At 40.8% G+C, this 13,754-nt stretch overlaps 1 protein-coding gene and 1 long non-coding RNA gene across 3 annotated transcripts in view; one reads left to right on the top strand and one right to left on the bottom strand.

Annotated features, from left to right (window-relative positions):
• The window catches only part of LOC119436293 (CKLF-like MARVEL transmembrane domain-containing protein 8), a 111,369-nt gene that overhangs the window by 33,764 nt on the left and 63,851 nt on the right, over positions 1-13,754 (top strand). The window lies entirely within an intron of this gene.
• Positions 957-11,404, bottom strand: LOC119436295 (uncharacterized). The gene is made up of 2 exons (XR_007463722.1): positions 7,409-11,404; positions 957-7,376 (listed from the first exon to the last, which is right to left on the bottom strand). It is a non-coding gene; the product is annotated as an uncharacterized LOC119436295 (long non-coding RNA).

Consider the following 13,754-nt stretch of genomic DNA (forward strand, 5'->3'; position numbering starts at 1 on the left):
TGTTAAAAAATTATCGCCCAATGACCTGTGTTTATGGCCTGCTGCCACCTGACGTCTGCTGGCAGTTTCAAAAATGACGAGGAAAAGCCCTGTGTTCACAATTAACTTTAACTGTCTTTATGTTGTTTTTTAAGCTCCACATACTTATACTACATATCACTATAAAATAACTACAAAAGCTGGCTGAAATGTTCGCAGCTCTGCCCTCTACCCACAAAATACGCTTGCTCGCCAGGGCCCCAGGGACACTTAAGAGAAACACTAAATTACGTTAGACGGATAAAGCCTTCTTTCGAAAGTGTTTTTGGTCATTTCGTGGTAAAGGGTTTATTACTAGATAAGAAAATGGAGGCTAAACTTCGTTGTATTTTGTTACTTTCGCGCCGGTACTTCAGCGTGACGTCACGGATTTCAAAGTATTTTCTGGTATTTGGGCCCTTATGGCGGCGATAGATATTCTTGAAATTTGCAAAGTTCAGTCTTTAGATCTCTTAGAATACGATATAGTCCATCTTGTAGTCCACGAAATTAAGCCCCGAACAGACACTGCCAAAATATCTATGGCGTGACTGCGAGCTAGTGAAGATATACATCGAAGGCGGCTTCACCACCAATCTTTCGTTGTTGCGTCTTTTTCTTTTTTGCTTACCTAGCTTTCTATTATTAGGGGTGTGCAAATATTCGAAACTTTCGAATAACGAATCGAATAAGATCCTATTCGATCCTATTCGTCTTCGAATGAGAACTTGCGTAGTGGAGCAGGCTACGTCACTTAGGTAGCCATACTTTACAGGCTGTACAGCGTTCATTTGCATTCTCTGAAGAGCGCTGTGCATGTGACGTTATGCATGCCAAGTTATGCATGCATATAGCTGCACTAAGTAGGCTTGGCCCTCCCAGGTCAAGCCTACTTAGTGCAGCTATGGGAATCTGAACATAATGCACAGAAGACACGATGAGAAGTAAACTTTCAATATTTAATAAATAGTATCACAGTGTCCTTTTGCAGCATACAGCAAGACATGCAGATGGATAACAAAAGCACAGGTAGTGTGGCAATCAATCACTTGGGCATATGATGTGCAACAGGATCAGCATTAGCTAAGCATAGGAAACAAAAGAAAAGGCACACATTCCTTTGAAAAGCTGGATATGCACACAAATAAATCCTCTAAGTAAACTGCCAACAGCAGTTAATGCAGTTGCAGCAGTTCCTAGCTTAATGGCACAAATGTATTTGTGTGCTACATACACATAATTTGAAAAGCATGAATGTAGATGCAACAAGTTAAAGCATATTCTTCATTTAGGAGCAAAGTTTTATCATACATAAATTCATTCATGAGGCCTGGAATGCAATCCAAGCAGCTGAAGCAGCTAAAGGCATGCTTAAGTTTTCCAATCACAAGTGGCTAGCTTGAAACAATAGACCTTCACTTTCATTACTGTTCCCAGCTGTCAATGAATGTACGGTTTGTCGCAGAAGTGTAAATGACATGGTTCTTTTTCACAGAGCATGCCAGTTCATGCATGCTGAAGCTACAGTTATAGCCCTTTGCAGCAGCAAGACTAAAGCCAGATGTCTGTGTAGGCAAATGATGCACAGGAACTGGCACACCCTTATAACAAGTCATGGTATTTTGACTTTTGCAAGAATGTACAACACACTGAATGGTGTAGGTTACAAACAGGAGCCTATGAGCTGTAGCAGTATGCAGGTAGCTTGTAACTTTCAGCCCTTTCACATTGCAGCATTAGTTTTTTTTTTTTTTTCCAATACTTTGTTAAGCACAATCCCAAATGTTTAAATTACAAAAATGTGGTATACATCTTGCACCTAAAATTTTAGCATACTATCAGAGAGAAGAAAAAAGTTTACAAATGCCAGCCATGAAAAAAAAATTAATATTGGCCTGGAAGAACAGCAAAAATGTGGTGTGCTGCATTGAACACACATAAATGCACACCGTGTACCATCATTAAATTCAATTCTGTATGTTCCAAAAGAATTCAGTTCATGTTGTTAACCACAGTGCACAAGCCTTTCTCTGATAGTGCAGATTGCATTGATGTGTAGGACGAGAAAGAAACAGCTCTAAATGACTACTACAGTCATACACAGTGGATTAAGTGCTTAACAAAACTATGGGTCTGGGCAATGCCACTTTTAAGTTTGTTTTTTTTTAACCGTCATGTATGACACAGCTGCTTAGGTGGGCTATACCCATGTACACAGCCACCAGACACACAACGCTTCAGGAAATAACACTTCAGGACCACCTCATCTAGCTGCCCGAACAAGTTTTCAAAGCATTGCAATACACAGTGGTTACAATGTAAACAGTAGCTGTCCTAGCACAGAAGCATGAACACTGTGTTAAAAAGGAGTGCTTTCCCATGTTCAAACTGCAGTCCGTTTTTAAGAGTTAATCCTTTCAAACATTGCAAACCTGGTGAGGCGCTCTAAAATGGCCTTTACAATAACTGCTCTTATCAAGACACTTTATTCCATGCAAAATATAAAATAACCAAAGAAGGACCTTGGCAGCACTAACACAAATAACGCACAAGCTCTGAATGAATCAATGCTGAGAATGATTACAGATGTATAGCATTCACTGCACAGCTGTCACTGCATCGATAAAATGTAAAAGAGAACCATTACTTTTGTCCAATCAGTCAGTTACTTGGATTCTATCCAAAGCTTAACTGGGCCAGCTTTGTATAAAAACAATTATTTGATGTAAATGAGTTTTTCATCAATTATGACAGAATCACCCAACCCTGTATACACACTGTATACATAAAGCAGCATTTGTCAGGTTAGACAAACGTTTTATTATAAGTAAAAACTCTATATAGTACTCGATGCACAAGTTCACAACATGCAACACTATATCTCTAATTTTTCTCTCAGTTCATTAATAATTTAAAGTGTAATCCACTTAGAATGATCTTCAAATAGCAAAATGTTTTATTGTAACTAATCATCATCATACCCTGAACCCTCATGATAATGAAGCCATTGACACAACCTATCATCATCATACACTGAACCCGATGATAAAGAAGCCATTGACACAACCAAAGAGCTTTGTTCTAAGCGGCGGCCAAAAAAAGCAGAGGCATTTAAGAACAGTTCTCATAACAATGAGGATACACTAAAACACTGCCTAAACTGTGCTAACCCTGAATAGATCCCTGTTAGTGCCAACATATAGATATATAATAGTCAATCATTTTGAAAAATCAAGTGCCTTAAAGCTGGTTTCTACTGAAGTGCCTTAGTGGCACCTTAAAGGGGGCACACTTCTTAAAGGGAGCACACTTCTTTTTTGCATGTTTAAAATTCAAGGGTTCGCTACACTGTCACGCAACAAAAGTGCAGTGTAAGATGGGTTCATTCACATACTACTGAGACTTTTCCCACTTTGCTGAATAGGCACAACTCCCCTCTTCACTCTATGTCTTTGTGCTGTGCTTAACCACAGTGCACCTTATGATCGCACAGCTTTTGAAAATATAAATGGGATCCTGAACGTATACACTTTGCCACATACAGCACCAGCAAGAGGTATGCAGCAGCAACCACTAGAATGCTATCAACTCTTTCCAGACCGAAACTATAGAGCGTCCATCACCAGTGATTGATGGGTGCGGAGATCCATATTAAAGCTCCCACGTAACTGCCAGCCTTACTGCACTATCTCATCGTAAGCATTAAGACTACATATTTCATATCTACGTAACTATTCCAGTAACTTTTAAGTTGTGTGCAAATCTGAAGCCATGTCGTTACTGCTGACAGCCATGGCTAGCTGGGGATGGACAAATGAAGAAATTAAAGTGCTATCATAACAACCAAGTAGAATACATTTTTGCTTGCAAAAACTGCCATGCCTATCCTTCAGCACACTGTGGAACTGCTTTCTGGAATGGCACATCAATCATGAGAGTTGACAATTTTTGGTAGCTCAAAAAATGTGATTAGAACATTAGTCATTTTTTTTTTCATAACATGTGTTCACAAAATAGGGAACACTTCTAAATTCTTCTTGACTATTTTAGTGCAACAACAGTTAAAAGCTAGAAAAAGGGTTTTCTGTGCCCATATGACTGTTGATCCTTTCCATTGCGCCGATGACAACAGCTGTTGTCCCTGTGTCGTCTTTTGACTATCTCCTCATCCTTAGCTTCACTTGCCATAGGGTGAAGAAAAACAAAACTTTGCCCACCAGTGCCATTGAGATTTGAACACGTGCCTCTGCAGCTATGTGCATTTGGGAGCTAAACATCTCTATTGCGTGGCTTTGGTGCTTCATATTTTGTTTGGGCTTTAGCACCCCACATAGAATCTGAGAGTGGTGATGTCTGCGCACGTATTTCAGAGTTCATAACAGTGAATACTGTGGTAAAGAACGACATTGTGCACATCGCAATTAAGTTTTTGCCCCACACCGACTATGAGAGCAGTGTCATCTGTGCATTTATTTCAGAAGCCACAACAAGCAGTACTGTAGTGAATGATGACAATGTTGTATGCATTGCAAAGAAGCTATTCCTGAGAAGATGGTGGTGTCCACTGCGATAGCCTGCTGCTCTCAGAAGAACATTGCCAAAGCAATCACTGAAGTCTGCAGATTTCCTTATTCCGCGAGCTAAAGGCATGCTATCCTTGCCTGGCTTGAATGAATTATTTAAAAATTTTGTTTAACAAAATAAATGTTGCATTCACAATCGAAATTCCGCCTTCAAATGTACATAATTCAAAAGCCAATTTAGCTTGACTTCTATGTGTGCCATTACATTCTAAACAGATCAGTTGGCCCAGAAAAAAAGAAAAAAAAACACTAACCGAAAGCCACAGGCATTTCCCCATTGTCGGGAAAGAGTAACGAACTCCATGGTGCATGCTTTGTTGGATTTCTGCCACATTTACTTGCAATCTCTGGCCCAGACCATATCCTGGTTCTGCTTGCACTGGTCTCCATGTAGGCAGCCTGCTCTTCATAACTTAACAATGGTGGTCAACAGCCAGTTTCAGTACACTGCCGATTTTGAATGCTTACTCTGCAGTACTTCAAACTTGCGAAGTATACTTGGTGCTTAGGTTCACCAAACCAGCACCTCTGAAAATGAATTACACACTGAACTGGGAAACTGAGTAGCGCTAAAAGGACAGACACATGGTACAGCACACGATGTACCTTGCGTCAGTACTTGTATGTTTAGCACTACTCAGATTCCCAATATGACAGACCAACTGGCCTGATTTACTGCCTTGCTTATGCACACTGAACATGTGGCACAAGAGTGCACATGCATTTCTTTATTTCTTGCTGAACTGTTTGGTGACTCAGAATATCTGCCCAAGTTATTTTCTTACATACAGCTAATACCATAATAACAATTACTTTGGCAACCTCTGGTTTGGCACAGCCACATTTAATTACATCACTTGATGTAATTCTGACATTCCATATGATTGCATCAAAAAGAAACATGGCAACAATTAACACAGGCTATGCTTAGAGCTTGCTTCAAAATGTGGCCTAAAGATGCACTGCATTTCAATATGTCTGCAAAAAATATAGAAGTGTACGTAGGGGCATGAAAAAATCTTGGCTTGCCCCTTTTCACCCATTTACTTAATTACTACCCTTACTAAAAGTGGAGTCTGCCCCCAGTTCACTGGAAATAATCTAGTCAAAAGGGTATGCACTTTGGTCAGGCAACATCCTTCACCTAGACCGATAATTCCACTAAAACGAGTACCATAAGACAAGGATTTACTGTATATTGCAGCAAGCACCATCACACAATAGCTAAGCATGCTGCAGAAGCCAGTCCGGTAGAGAGAGGTAGATTCATAAAAACATACCCACACCTTGTCAATTTATACAAAACTCGTTTGGCTAAACTAGATTCCCACCACATTGAGCTGCCAATTAATTTGCTTTCATACTGGCAACTGTCATCTTCCTGGTTAGCTCAGTTGATGAGGAGACTACCCCAGTCAAGTGGTAGTTCCATATTCGATCCCAAACTACAACAAAAAGCTTTCTTTCCAAGGAAACAGTAACAACAGCTTCATGCTACATTCGATTTGTACCAACTTTCCCTTTCATCCCCACTTTAAGAGGTCAGGCACTACGTATATGAAGTGATCAAGCGCTCCCTGCTTCATCGACCTATTTTACTGAACACACCTCTTGTCACTATCCTCCAGGACCCTAAGAATATTTACTGGAATGAAGGAATTTCACCAATGAATGTTTAAAAACTTGTATAAGACCACATTTTTCCTACAATCTTAGCAAGGTGTGATGCCAGAGGAGTTTGCCAATTAAGGGAGTAGTCCCTAACTCACATGAATTTATACTCCAACATAAAAGAAATCACGCAGTAAAAATTAAAATGTAAAATCTGTTTTCGCACTTAAGCTACAATGAAATAGTACAATAGGCAGGAGATACTACAATGGGCACCAAGTCCACTAAAGAACCCTTAAATGAGGTCATGGTCCTGTGGCAGGTGGAGCCTAATTATCATTATCACTGCACCAAGTCATTGCATATTTGTGCTAGCTGACAGCAGCCATTCAGGTTGCATAAAACTGCATAGCTGCAACTTCATTAAATCACGAGCCAAACAGCCTGTGCACCGGGAGGCAAAATGAGCTACAGTAACTCCAACCAACATAAGCATCACTTGCGCAGCAGATTTTTACTAGAATGTTTGTTATTGAAAAAAAAGGGGGGGGGGGAACTCAAAAGCTAGGATTTCATTCCATCCTGTATAAGATAAACACATCATAATATTCAATTTACCATAATATACAATTTACCAAAGCCAATGCAAAAGTTGGTGGATCTTATAACTTGTACAGTGCTACATAGAAATAGTGGACTGCACTGTACACCATTTTTTACTTTACCAATGAACAAGGATGTGCATGCTTCATTTGAAACTATTACTCTAAAGAAGAGCCAATACAAATTAATAACTATGAATAAAAAAAAATAAACCATTTCGTTTTCAACTGCTGCAAGCCATGGACCATCCACCAGGAAGTATTTTGTAGCCGGGTATGAAAACAAAAGCCTGAACCAGTCTGTCACTCAATGAAAATATGGCTTTTTTACAATGATTACATTAAACTAACAAACTTCTTGCCCCGATCAGAAGCCCTACAAGGAAAACTACTTCAGGTGACTAAAGATCTGCACTGAAAACCGAATTAACACAGGCGCCAAAGTATGCCTCGATAAATCTGTTCAGCATTCTTAATATTAGGAATGCTTAATATTTTTAAGCTGCTCAATGACTGCACCAAAGTTTAACCTTTTTTACTGATCATGAAACTTCAGGCATAACTTGGTACACTTAGTGGACTTTGTTTAGAAACAGTGCCTCTAGGAGCTGCTTTTGTCTCAAACCATTTAATGTGCCAGTTAAAAGGACTGAACTGAAACGGTGCTGCCATTTTTCCAGAAGTTTACCTCAATTTCTAGATTTAAAGAATTGCATTCAGATATGCGCACAACTCCATAATGCTGTCAACGGCACTTTACACCTTGCAGTATTTAGAGCAAGAGACATCACATCACATAAGATTTCATCAGCTGCATGAAAACATGTGCACAATGTGACCTGCAGAAATCGATGCAAGTTTCCATGCAGTATTAAAAATGCATAAGACACAGTGTCAATCTAATTCTCACAATAAAATTTCAAATGAAATGTCCAGTCTTGAATTCTCTAATATATATTTTTCATATATAGAGAGCTTTGCGTGTCACTGTAGCTGCCTTCTTTATATCAACAAATTTGGATAATGGCAAAAAAATATGCCTGTTCAGATGCTTTATTGGCATTGCTTCCTTCACTTGACTAATCTGGCCATAAATTCAAGGCTTTGTCAGTGTAAAACATTGTATCATTCCCTTCATCTGAATGCCACATTGACCTATGCCATCTTGGACAAACCACCAATCCTTACTGTGGTAAGTGCAGTGTGTTGAAAAAGTGCAACACTTCATTGGAATGCCCGATGACACGAATAGATATTTTAGAAGAATGGACTAAATTTCCTTGAATCCACTTGAGATAAGGATATTAGGTCCCATAACTTGTCCGTCAAAATATATCAAGCTCGAGAATATTTTCATCTGCACCATTCTTGGTCTTACCTTTACATCATCACCATTTATATACCTTGACATACCTTGGTCCTATTTTTTTTACATAATTTTTTTTTTCTCATTATCCTCCTTATAATGTCCCCCTTTGTCCCCAATCTTCCTCCTTAAACAGAAGGGAGCATGTTGCTGGTTATAAGGAAGCCATCTTCAATCTGTGCTTTTCCTTAAAAGAGCTGTTTTCTATGCATTTGGTTGTCTTTAATTCAAATTGCACTGTTTTTGGTTGGCAGTTACATATGCGCCACTTTTCACAATGTTTTCTGTAACACAGGTCCTCAATCAGCTGCATGGGGAATGTGCACACTACGTAGCCTCGAAATAATGGCAACTGCCCTATGATTGATGTTACAATGTGGCATGACTGCTTTGGACAGCATACCAAGCTTACCTATAGCCTTATGGTTAAGTTTCATGACAAGAAAAGAAGTATTAAAGACTGTGATAGTACTTACAAAACAGCCACATATGCTGCAATACACAAAGAATAAAAACAGAAATGCATGAATGTCACAAGAAACATGTCACAAGAAAGTATGCCGGTGCTTAATCTGCTACAAATGCCTGTGGTATTGTGCCACACATGTGCCTTTCAACTAGTAACAAGAGAAAGTAGTAAAACCTTAAGTCTCTACAACATATAAATTTTCCCCATAAGAAAAATAAATATAGCCTGGTCAGAAATCAGTAACCGCACCTCATAATGGGACATTAGCCTATAATAACTCTCCATTGTCAAAATAGTAGAGACACATGCTTCTAAAGCTGTTGTGAACATCTGGAGAGAGACTTATGGTCCAGCTCACCTGCAGCCTCTTTTAAGTATGCACTAGAAATAGTCCTGTATTCACCATGGTGGATTGCATCAAAATGCTCTTGGTAAGATATCTTGGATCAATGCACTTCAAACTGCACCACCTAAAAAGCACAAAATGAGATACACACTAAACAACGTAAAGAAAAAAAAATTGTGGAACTGAATGTTCCAAAACTGCACCGTGGGTTATGAAGGACACCTCAGTGGAGTGCTCCAGATTAATTTTGACCATCTGCAGGTTCTTTGATGTGCACCTAAATCTAAGTACATGCATGCTTTTACATTTTGCCCCCATTGAAATGCGGCCACCACGACCAGGAATCAAACCCACAACCTCCTGCGACAACCTAAAGAAGGTAAGTTATCAAGCAAGTTACTAAGTACTGCAGAAGAGTACAATATAAGGTATGAAGCCAACAGCAGAAGAGCAATAATTGATTTCCCAAGCCAGCTGAAGCCATTAGCCAGATGACCAGAGCCGTGCACTTCCTACTCCAACCTTTTTACCGCATAAAGTTTACACCTGGCAAAGAAACTGAACATTTCAAAATTTACAAATTGCCTCTAGACAGAGACACTTCAGTCGACGAGAGCATTGTATACCCCCATTTAGAGCTATTATTTTACAATTATATCGCAGCAGCAAGACATGGTCCATGGTGACTATGACACCTCTTAGAGACAGTTGCTGCTATGTCACTCTGCAAGCAAGCTGCATCAGTATGCACACAGAGCTAATGCGTTGGTTTTCTCTATCTCAATTGGATTTGATTCACAGCTTCCCCCCCCCCACAACAGAATCCTTTTGTTTTCAATAGCAATAATAATAGTAATATTTCCGATAAGTAATCAATAAGTGACACATTAGAGAATGCACAAATTTTAGTTGGTAGGAAATGTACCTGTGCACAAGCTAATGCATCACACGAGTTTGAAACAGCATTTCAGGTGTACCCTGCAGTGTAGCCAAGCTAAGTACAACTAATTTGTTGCTTGCAAGAATGCAGCATGAAACGCTCAGATGAGCAGCGTGGGGTGCTAAATTCCAACGACAGCTTCTCAGCCCTCTGCCAACTATATTCAAGACCAGAAAAATTGAAGAGCAAAAAGCAACTTTTAGTATTTAAAAAAAAAAGAACTTAAAAAACACCAACAGAAAAAAAAATGAAAGCTACATTCAATTTAAGTCCACCATGAAAAAAAAAAATCATCTGCAGCCTCCCCCTTAAAGGAAACCTGAAACACTTAAAAAAAAAAAAAGTTACTTTTCAGCGAGTTATTTTCTCACCACCTGAATACAAAACTCATAGTTTAACAAGCCACAAGTAACGCAAATTGCATTAATTTAGCAAAATCTAGTGGCAGCATCAGCAGGAGATGACACGGGTCGGTCAAGGGGCTCTAGAGCGATGGTGAAGACGATCGTGACATCATTTTCGGTATCGACAAGGCGCAGTTCGAATAGAGCGCTCACGTGACCCCTCTGTTGATGTCATCCTCGCGCTTAGTCTTTTGCTGTTGTGCTCGGCACGCAAGGCGGGAAATCGCGAGATGCGCACAATCAAGAAAATAATTTCAGGAGTTTAATTATACTGTGCCAGCCTTCTAAACCACTGTAAATCTTCCAATTCTAAAATCTCTTCAGCTTCCCTTTAAGCAGTCTTGTCAAAAAGCAAACAATAGGTGTCACACGTGTAAATATGTCAACAAAGCAAGTGAAGAGGTCAGAATTAACTATTATTTCATGTACAGCCTTGTACTTCAATAAAATGACACCTACGACACCAAAAGCTCTGACACAGTGGAAAGACAAAATAAATACTATGTACTTCAAATATCAATCACTAAGCACAGAAGCGACTCTTTTTGTTTAAGCTATCACAATTAGAGACACTCACAGAACTGCAAACCCCACTTCCTTGCGTGAGAAAAAAATCAGTGCAGCTGTTTACAACCCTTTAAACTTTAAAGCATGGGTTCTCAAAGTGGGTTCCGCAGGCTCCTCCTTGGGGTCCCACGAGCCACTCAAATTTTCCCTGGTTCCGCGCTCGCCGAGTGGCTAAGACAGCGAACGCAAGGTGCGCTCGATCCAAAGAACCTCCATTACATATTCCCGAGTGTCAAAAAGCACCATCACAGTGCATAACAGAAACGCGAAAACTGCGCAATAAATCCGTCAGCAGCTTGTAGCCATCCAGCCTCCAAAAATGGGCCGCGCGCCTAAGCTCTTGCACTCAAATCTTGGAGGCCGTAACTTCTACCATAAGCATTTCTCCCGTTAGTAGATCGGGGCCGATAGCGTGCGTGCTGATGTACTCATCGGTGGATTACAAAAAAAATTGACCACATATCTGCTTGCTTTGCTGCAAATGATGTCGAAAGACGATAGTCTTCTGTCGCCCCTGATACGTAACCACCCCCTCTTCTCCCCCTTCAACCCCATCACACTCTTCCCCTCCCCTCTCACGCTTCCCATGATGAATGTAATGGAGCTTTTGCTGAATTCAATTCAAATTTCCCACATTCGCCCTGCTCTCGCGCCATCTGTTGGGACCTTTAATTACCGTTGGCTTCAAGCCGGCTCCAGAGCCGCGGCTTCAGTCGGTTTGTTTTCAACGCGTAGTGTATCTTTGACACCATATTTGTAATGCATTGATGTTTTCATTTGCAGCGTTTCATTTTTCATTCCTTTCTCTCTTTAAATGTCTCTCTCTCTCATTTTCTCTCTCTCTCGTCCATAGCAAGTTGTTACAATCATTGATACAACGCAATCATATGGTTCCCATAAATGCATGTTCTACAAGTGTGGCTGTATAGCCTAGTGGTCATGACAGTCGCTCTTGGACCGTGGGTACCTGGGTTCAAATCCCGCCTCGCCAAGAATGTTTATTTTATTTATTTATTATTCTCGATCTCTGTCTGTCTCTTTCTTTCTCTCTCTGCACCTCCTCTCCTCATGCTTGGTTTTGGCCGGGTAGTTGAATCGAGTGACAAAGTTTTTCGCATTTAGGTAGGCCAAGAAAGACTTGTCTTTAATGAATGTGTGGAGCATCGCAAATGCGCGATGATAAAGTGCAAAAACAGCGCCAGCGTCCAACCAAAACGAAGCGGCAGAGTCCACATCGTCATTTGTCGTTAGCGGAAATGTTACGCGAATCGTACATCGTCAACGCGGTGTTATGCGCGGCATCCTTCATAAGTGCGTAGTCGCCATCCATGATCGCGTCGATTAGAAAGCCTACGTGCAACGCTCCCTAGCATCGATTGCCACCACGGTTTCGTCCGCAGCGGTTGAAGCAAACTGTAGTTTCATTTTGACTCTGCGCGCGCGTCGGCCGCGTGCCTTCAAAACTGCGTAGTCGCCATCCATGATTAGCGAACGCGGTTTCGTGCGTGCGTAGGCGGCCTGCCTTCAGAACCGCAAGGTCGCCGTCCATGATCGCGTCGATAGCAGCCACGGTTTCGTCGGCAGCGGTTGCGGCAAACAGTAGTTTCGCTGTTTGCCGCAACCGTAGTAGCAGTAGTAGTTTGCCGCAAACAGTAGTAGCTCACGGCCGATAAAATCGGGATGTGCGCGTGGTAGTGAAAAGCATGTCTCAGATAAAGCCGCGCGCCGCGGACTCACTGCGAGCGTTATATAATGAGTCTCGAGGTGACGAGAATTGCAGCTTCTGCATTGCTTTTGTGCAAAATAGGCACACGATTTGCTGATTCATTCAGTAAATAAAAGCTGTTGACGTAGTAAGCATTTGTTTGTTTTCTTGATACCCTAGATAATTCGACATACGCTTAATTCGGTCATTTTTTTTTTCGGTTCCCTGAAATCTGAATTGACGAGATTTTACTGTACTCAAAGTAGAGTTGGAACTAATTCCAAGATCTCTTGTGATGAAATGCTATAATTAAGTGTCCCCGTGCGATAAGCACTGAAAACTGTCATTCTTTATCGGCATATGTCTTGGTTGCGATGCAGTCTTGTCTTGGTTGATAACGATTGCACCCAGTTTAGACCATGTGTGTTGCATGTCGCCATCAAAGTAGCCTGCCGAACACCACCATTGGCCCCAAACATGTTGCATGCTAAGCCTAGCCTCTCTATTATTAGGGGGGGAGGGGGAGGTTCCTTGGCACTTCATGAAGCTTAGCAGGGTTCCCCCTGGGACCAACATGCTTTGAGAACCCCTGCTTTAAAGCATAGCCACTTGCACGATTTGCAGATCATAAACAGATAATACTGTAGAGATACCATAGAACAGCCCTTATGGCTAATACACACAGTGCCAACAAATTTAGAAACAAAATGCAGCAAGTGTGTAAAATCTTAGATGGTCATTACAGAGAAAGTGCAGAAAAACAATTTAAAGTGGAAACCAGATCTGTAACACTGCCATGTTACTATGAGGGATGTTCACAAAGTTCGTATTATTGTCATGAAGGAACATAGACTAAGCAATGAGACTCATGTTGAAATATAATTTGAGTCCCCACACTAATGCTAAGCATTATTTGTTATTCAGTTATTCTCCCATGCACTAGAGCCTTAACTTGTGCATTAATTTGTGGTTTGCCATCGCGTCGTGGTCAGCCACTCCATTTTTTGTTGTCATGGCTTGCTCAACGGCATTCAAATGCAGGGTCCCTTCAAATGCAGAAAGAAGATCACTTCTTGTGCTTCAACCAACTTTACCGATGGATGGTGCTGTTTGTTTTGATGTTCTAGGGGTATACCATGGTAC

The sequence above is a fragment of the Dermacentor silvarum genome, chromosome 1 (genome assembly GCF_013339745.2).
Source record: "Dermacentor silvarum isolate Dsil-2018 chromosome 1, BIME_Dsil_1.4, whole genome shotgun sequence".
NCBI lineage: Eukaryota > Metazoa > Arthropoda > Arachnida > Ixodida > Ixodidae > Dermacentor > Dermacentor silvarum.